The sequence below is a fragment of the Mus pahari genome, chromosome 4 (assembly GCF_900095145.1).
Source record: "Mus pahari chromosome 4, PAHARI_EIJ_v1.1, whole genome shotgun sequence".
Classification (NCBI taxonomy): Eukaryota; Metazoa; Chordata; class Mammalia; order Rodentia; family Muridae; genus Mus; species Mus pahari.
Window position 1 is genome coordinate 133,930,998 of NC_034593.1, and position 8,555 is coordinate 133,939,552.

Genomic DNA, 8,555 nt, shown 5'->3' on the forward strand with positions numbered 1-8,555 from the left:
TAGCTCCTCCATTGGGGGCCCTGTGTTCCATCCAATAGCTGGCTGTGAGCATCCACTTCTGTGTTTGCCAGGCACTGGCATAGCCTCACGAGAGGCCGCTATATCAGGGTCCCTTCAGCAGAATCTTGCTGGCATGTGCAATAGTATCTGGGTTTGGTGGCTGATGATGGGCTGGATCCCCGGATGGGGTTATATTTTCACTTTTGTCAAGAGCGCACAGTTCAGATTTCTTGTCCACAAGTGATATATAGTCTGTTACATGTGATATCAGTGGAATTTTGGGGTATCTTGACTTTTCTATTAAAGAACAACAATCTTGCTTTGGACAGCAATGCCTGTTCAGGTGAGCCTGCTATGTGTAGCTCTCCTGTAGTCACTCTACTTCACCTCAAATGCAAATACATGCCAACACAGACTTCACAGAGTGACAGAGCTGCTGCTGGGCCAAACTTCAGTCACACTCCATCATCTGCTAGGCTCATCTGTGTGTTTCCTTGTATCTTCTGGATTGACAGACTTGGGGGCCATTTTGCAAGACTCCTCGTCTGTATCATTTAACATTGATATTTCGTTCCTTACCCTCCAAACCCCAAGAGGCATCTGACCCCCGTGGCCTCCCCCAGCCTGGTCGGCTTAGTCAGGGTTGATCTGAACCCCTGTCTTTCCTTTTGGTAATTTTCCATCTGATGACCCTCATTCCACTCCCTCCCCCTCATCTGCGCTGTGCATGGAGTTGAACCCACTCAATCTCTGTCCTCCAGTGTCACGTTTCTATGGTAACGGCTTTGACAATGTTTTCCTGTTCCTATTTAACAAATTATTCTTTGGGACTGGGGAGAGAACACAGAACTTAGGATCACTGGCTGCTTTCCCAGAGGACTTGGGTTCAATACCCCACGCCCACCTACAAAGCAGATCACAACTGTCTAAAACTTGAGACCTGACATCCTCTTCTGACCTCTGTGAACACTGTACCCAGGTGGTACACAGACATATGTGCAGGCAAATCACATAAAATTAAAATAAAATGGAAAAATTATTCTTTACATTTATTTATTTATTTATGTGTATGTGTATTGGGCATGCACCGACCACTATGCACATGTGAAGGTTAGAGGTCAGTTCTCAGGGGGTCTCTCCTTCCACCAGGGACGTTCTGGGGACTGAACTCAGTTTGTCAGGCTTGACAAGTAGGAGGGTTTTTTTTATTTTTAATTTTTTTATTTTTCGGCTAAGCCATCTTGCCAGGTGTAAAATTACATTTCAATATGTATCTAGTATCAATGAGATCTTTTTTTCTTGGTTTTTTGAGACAGGGTTTCTCTGTGTAGCCCTGGCTGTCCTGGAACTCACTCTATAGACCAGGCTGGCCTTGAACTCAGAAATCCACCTGCTTCTGCCTCCCAAGTGCTGGGATTAAAGGTGTGTGCCACCACGCCCAGCGAGATCATTTTTTTTTTTAACCAGGGGATAATGGCAAAGCAGGTGGCATGCCATGTATGGGAAGGGCGCTGCTGGCATTTACTTCTAAGAATGCTGCCCCCTCTCCTGAAACCAGCTTGTGAAAAATCTAGGCTCCAGGATCAGCCAGCTCTTGGATTAGACCTTAGGAAGAAGTGGGTCAAGAGAGACAAATATGGATGGATTCAAGTGGCACTTTTTTCAATTTCTTCTCCTTCTTGTTTCATCAAATCGGTGCTAATTGGCTTCATTTAATTTGCTCAACAAACATCTCCGGTCTTCTGTTAGGTACCAAGCATTGTTCTTTGTTTCGTGAAATATAAAAGAACAGCACCCATGGTACTGCCCACAAGGCACTGGCAGACTGGGCGGCCTGGCCTGGTCTCAGCCTGGCAGACTCTCTGACCTGGAGCTCTGAAATCTCTCCACCCAGCTCGCTAAGTTCCCATGTCGGGTCGTTGCCATGACAGCCCCATGCTTCCAAATTCCCATGGTTAGTTGGGGTGCACTTCTCGAAAACCCACACTTCACCGCTGAACTGGCTGGTTTTGTGTGTCAACTTGACACAAGCTGGAGTTATCACAGAGAAAGGAGCTTCAGTTGAGGAAATGCCTCTATGAGATCCAGCTGTAAGGCATTTTCTCAATTAGTGATCAAGGTGGGGGGGGCATTGGGGAGGATCCTGGGTGGTGTCATCCCTGGGCTTGTAGTCTTGGTTCTATAAGAGAGCAGGCCGAGCAAACCGGGGGAAGCAAGCCAGTAAAGAACATCCCTCCATGGCCTCTGCATAAGCTCCTGCTTCCTGCCCTGCTTGAGTTACAGTTCTGACTTCCTTTGATGGTGAACAGCAATGTGGAAGTGTAAGCTAAATAAACCCTTTCCTCCCCAACTTGCTTCTTGATTGTGGTGTTTGTGCAGGAATAGAAATCCTGACTAAGGCAGCCACTATACCTTTCTCTTTGGAACCCAGTTGAGTCACCTGCGTGAAAGAAAACACCACACAAACTTAGTTTAGAATCAACAGGTAACACTAGGGGAAGCAACTAGCATGCTAGTTGGTAAGCCATTCCAAGTTAAATCCTCTGGTAATGGATCCCAATGGATCTACTACCTGAATTTGGGGCCTCTGCTACCTACACTTTGGCCTCCATGCTTCTCTCTCCCATCCAATAAAAGAAGTATCTTTCTCCTGCTTTCCCTCTTCCTCTTTCCCACCCGGAAGTCCTGCCCAGTGATTGGTTCCTTGAAATCTTTATTCATGAGGCGAAGGTTCACATGAAGTCCCCTGAGTAGGGATTCACTCCTGGTCCCAGGCAGCCCCTCATGGGGAAGCGGAATTACCATCAAAACACAAATGGTACTAGGGTTATCCACAAGAGTTCTTTGATTGTTTGTTTTAAGACACAGTCTTATTAGCTAGCCAAGGCTGGCCTTGAACTCACTGTGTGACTCACTGAGTCACATGGTGACTGTTTATCACCATACTGAGTTTATGGTTTTTGAGGCTATACAGGATGGCTTCCATCTCTTTATTCCCCTGCCTCTGTCTCCAGAGTACTGGAATTGCAGGCATGCCATGTTCTGCTTTGCAACCAGAAATTCTCTTCTGATTCCCGACAAGTTTTCACTCTGTAGTCTAGGTAGGACCTTGGAGGCATGGTGGTATGACTGCCAAGCACTCTTTTAGGGCTAAAACTAGAGACACCCTGGTGTCTCCAGGGTGGGAGCTAATCAGGCAGCACTGGGCAGCTCAACAGGGAAGGGCTCCCTGAGGAGTTAGGATTTTAGCCATGATGAGCAAACAGTAGGTGCCAGGATTACTGGAGCAACAGGAAAGCCAGCTTATCTGGACAGAGCCACAAGAACAAAGACTAGACAGTGTCTTACGGACTCTAAGTATCTGCAAGGGTTCGGTTTTTATTTTAAAAGCGTATGGCATGCTTGTGTGGACACTTGTGGAGGTCAGAGGTAGAAGTCAGGTCAGGTGTTGTCCTTGATGTCCTTCCGGTTCATTTTACTGAGGACTAAGCTCTCACTTGTACCCAGAGCTTGCCAATTTGCAGATTCAGCTAACTAACTAGCCAGCTAGTTCATCATAAACTCTGCTTCCTGAGTGTTGCGTTTACAGGTGGGCCCTCTGGCATTCATGTGTCTGGGGGCCAGAACTCAGTCCACCCACTTTGGGAGCAAGTACTTTACTCATGACGCCATCTCCCCAGCTCTAAGACTTGGTATTTTAAATATTGTACAGATTTGATCAAAAGTCTGAAACATTCTAGATTTTTTTATTGGCTCTTGTGTTAAGGATAGAATTAAGAGAAGAAAAAAAAGTTGTTAGCTAGAAGGTTGGATTTTTATTTTATAGAAACCTTATTATCTACTTTGGAATACACATGCCATTGTGAGCTACTAATATATAGAGATTTTCAGGATCATTTCTTCCTGTTAATAATGATTTATTGTTGTAATAAACATGGTGGTCCATGCAGGAAATAATTTTTCAACATTTAAACAGATTTATCACTTTTCTACCAGTAGAAAATATTAATTAGACTCCTGTTTGCTTTTCTACTCCCAAATCTGATCTTATTTTCTAAATAAAAACCTCCTTGATATTTAATTACTCCAGAAGAAAGTGATATGCCACAAAGATGTAAATTCTATAGGAAGAGATTAACAACACGTAGGGGGTTGTCTGTTTGCTGAGAGAATAGCTTCTACTTGAGTGTCAACTTAAGTTCACAAAAGTTCAACCTGGAAGAGTTTTGGATGAGAACAAGCAAGCAAGCAAGCAAACAAACAAACAATACCACCCCTACCCCCAAGGTTTCTTTTCTTTCATAAATATGAAACCCAGCTTCCAAACCGGTCCCACTCCCCAGGACAATCTTAATGTCACTGCACTTTGGGTATCTGCCCAGGACGACTCTGAAGACAACACAGTGTGATCACACCGAATGCATCTTATTTCTGTGACTGGTGGCTGGAATAGTGGAGAGTATTTCTCCAGAAGCCGGCGAGCAGACTGTTGCTATGCGTACCGTTGGTAAGAGGCTTGGTGTATTTTTAGGCTTGCAGAGAGCCTTACAGAACCCTTCCACAAATACATCCCAACTCAAGATGTGATAATGCTGAAGAGGTCCTACTGATGGGAGCTTGGGAGAGCCTGCCCTTCACCTCCCAGAGGTCCAATCATTGCCTGTGCTGCGGAAAGCCTTCAGTGATTCCCTGGCTCACTTTGTTCATAGCATGCTGCCGTGAGAAGGAAAACAGCCAAGAAATGATCTAGTGAATTATCAATTCACTATCCCTGGCCTCAGGGAAACTGAATCCTGGTGCCATCTTCTCACTTTTGACCATGGGTTTGGGTATGACTTTGCTCCCCTTGCATATACAGAAGGACGCTGAGTCTATTTCCTTTTATCCTTCCCTTCTGCTCCCAAAGTTCTTTAACAGTTATTTTTACCCTAAAGTTATCCAAGCTTGTTTGTTGAGCACAAATGCAATGCTCAAAGTTTGGAGGAATATCCCTGTAAGCTCTAGGAAAGTCTCCTCTGGTCTTCTTAATTATGTTTCTGAGACACCAAAAATACCTCAAACTTACCCAAGCTGGCTTTACAGCCAGTGTCGCTGGTATAGACTTTTCCTAAGAGCTCCATAGCTTTGTGTGTGGCCCCTTACCCTGAGGCCTTGTAGACTTCCATTGCTCACATCATTCCTTAAACTCTCTGTGGTCCCCTCCAGGTCACTAGTTATGGCCTTTATCCATCTGAGGGAACTCTGGACATCTTTCTCCCAGATCCCTTTTTTCTCCACCTGTTGTCATATACAACAGATTTGTAAATAAAGTGATGCCTTTTGGTCTTGTTGAACCAGAAAATACTATATCATTCTGTCTTTAGCGTAGTTGCTTGATTAAAAACAACTACAGTGAATTTTGAAAGAATGGCTTAGAAGGCATCACAGGGCTTAGCTATCTGCCTTTGCTTATCAGTGTGGTCTGTGCTTGGAAGCCCCATTTATAGAATAGGTGATGGTGAAGTGTGCAAGTTGGAGAGCACCAGGCTCCCCACAGTCCTCCAACCATCACCCGTCTGTTTCCTGGAAGGCAACAGAAGCATTGCAGATCCCAGAATTGCCGGGTTTGCAAGACCAAGGTTGCTAGCTGTTCCATTTTGTGTTCCTGGCCCTTGGGAGGCAGGTTCCGGGTGTGGAGTGTGGGTTAAAGAGGGTGTGGGTACAGGGGAAAGGCATGTGGGAATGTAGGGATGGGGTTGTTTAATCTCTGTTTTCATAAACTTGAGGATTTATTTATTTATTTATTTACCTTCCTCTAGCCTATGTGGAGGAGGGCAAAGCACAGGACCCTGGGAGTCATAGGCTTAGCAGAGCTTAGCCACAGTGCCATGAGATTAGGTTTGAACAATTAGGTTCTGGAAAGTATTGAAAAGGCCTATGCCAAGTGCTGTTTCCTTCCGTGACAATGTTAAACACTTCAGGACATTTAGCCTGAAGTGGAGATTTGCAAGCGTATTCCCCTTCCCCATGACTGGCAGGAAAGCGGTCCCTCCAGACTCATGGTGGGGGTGGGGATGGGGGGAGGGGGTTGTCTTAGTCACGGTTTCTATTCCTGCACAAATATCATGACCAAGAAGCAAGTTGGGGAGGAAAGGGTTTATTCGGCTTACATCTCCATACTGCTGTTGATCACCAAAGGATGCAGGACTGGAACTCAAGCAGGTCAGGAAGCAGGAGCTGATGCAGAAGCCATGGAGGGATGTTCTTTACTGGCTTGCCTCCCCTGGCTTGCTCAGCCTGCTCTCTTATAGAATCCAAGACTACCAGCCCAGAGATGGTCCCACCCACAAGGGGCCTCTCCCTCTTGATCACTAATTGAGAAAATGCCCCACAGCTGGATCTCATGAGGGCATTTCCTCAACGAAAGCTCCTTTCTCTGTGATAACTCCAGCTGTGTCAAGTTGACACAAAGCTAGCCAGTACAGGGGTTCTTTTCTTTCTTAAGCTGAACTGTTAGCCCACCTTGGGAGTGGGGAGTGGGAGATGGGAGTGGGTCAGGCAGTTCCCAGAAATAGGCAGGTGAGAGAAGGGAAGACTGCTTCCCTTGCCTGGCCCATAAGACAGAGTAGGGCAGACAGAATGTAACCAAGGGGGCTTTCTGTAGGACTCTTAGTGTGGCTCAGATATAAAAACCAAACCATACATCAAACAGTTGAGGAAGAGGAAGGGATCCTTCATGTTTTGAAGTAAGAGACCGATTTTTGGCCATCAAAATAGACCTTACCCACTAGGGAGGCAGTGGTCACACCCATGGGGTGTATAGAAAGTTTGAATTTTCCAAACCTTTCTGCCTTTTTTCCTTTATCTTTCTGTTTACCTTTCTTACTTTCTTTTTCTTCTTTTTTTTTTTTTTTTTTTTTTAATAAGTGCCTGAAATGTGCTTGGAAATTTAACTGCAGAGGACACAATTTTGAAGCCTGAGGTGGAACTCACAGCCTAGAGGAGCATTTACATGACATGTGTGTGCATGTGTGTGTCTGTGTGTGCATGTTTGTGTTTGTGTATGTCTGTGTATGTTTGTGTCTGTGTATGTCTGTGTGTCTGTGTGTGTGTCTGTGAGTGTGTGTGTGTCTGTGTGTATGTGTGTGTATGTTTGTGTGTGTCTGTGTATGTCTGTGTGTATGTGTGTGTATGTTTGTGTCTGTGTATGTCTGTGTGTGTCTGTGTGTGTCTGTGAGTGTATGTGTCTGTGTATGTGTCTGTGTGTCTGTGTGTGTATGTTTGTGTGTGTCTATGTATGTCTGTGTGTATGTGTGTGTGTCTGTGTATGTGTCTGTGTGTATGTGTGTATGTTTGTGTGTGTCTATGTGTGTCTATGTATGTCTGTGTGTGTGTGTGTGTCTGTGTGCTGTTATAAACTGAGGAAACTTAGGTAACTAGCCTTCAGTTTCATATTCTGTGAGTGTGGGTAACATTAACTTCTCCAGGGGTGACATCAAATGAACGAGGAATTAAGTGAAGAACCATGTACCAATGGCTTCCACAGAGAGCTACTGGAGGGTGAAAACTTTGAGTCTATGCTGGTCTCCCATCTTGTAGTCATTTGATCCTCATCTTAGAACCCAGCTATCTTTCTTCATTCTAGGAAGGCCTGGACGTCAGGCTCTAGGTCCACGCTGTGGACCAGAGATTATTATTTCCAGCACAGTCTGCACCTGGAAAGGCTCTCTTCCCAGATCATGAATTCTCAAAGCCCTTCTAGACCCCGGCTTCCAACCTTGACCCCTTCTCCCAGCTAACCCTCCCACTGACTTGTATGTTGGAGTGATATTTTTGTATACCATGTGAAGATGTGTCTCTGTCCTTCCTTACCTGCCTAAGGCATCTTCTGATTGACTAATAAAAAGCCTATGGCCTATAGCAAAAGGCAGGACAGTAAAGTGGGACTTTTGGTCAGAGAGACAACTCTGGTAAAGAGTTATGTGTAGGAAATGCCCCACCCGGACTTGGAGGAAGTTGGACGTATGAAACTGAGGAGTGGTAACTAACCATCCACGTGGCAGATGTAATGTAGTATAAATGGGTTAATATAAGTTCAGGGCTCATAGGGGAGCATGCCTAGCTTAAGGCCTAGGCACTTACTCATAAATATAAACCCCTGTATCATTACTCAGGAACAAGGGTGAGCATAAAAGCTGGACTGGTCACACTTGTGCTTTTCATCCCGTGACTTTGATATCTTCTGCGCCAATGCCTCCTCTCCACACCAGCTTCACTACCTGCATCATTCTCTGCTGCGTTCTTAACAGAACAGGTTTTCCTCCCCTTCCCTCGTCTATTCCCAGCGATAGCAGAATCCACCCCACTTCTTGTTTCTGACTTTTAACCCCTTTTGTTGATCTGTTGCAGCTGAAGAAAGCCACTCTACCATGTCAGTTTTTGAAAATATTTCTTTTTGTTGAAATTATAATCACATCACTCCCTTCCCTTCCCTCTCTCCAGACTTTCTCCTGTACCCTCTCTCTCTCTCTCTCTCTCTCTCTCTCTCTCTCTCTCTCTCTCTCTCTCTCTCTCTC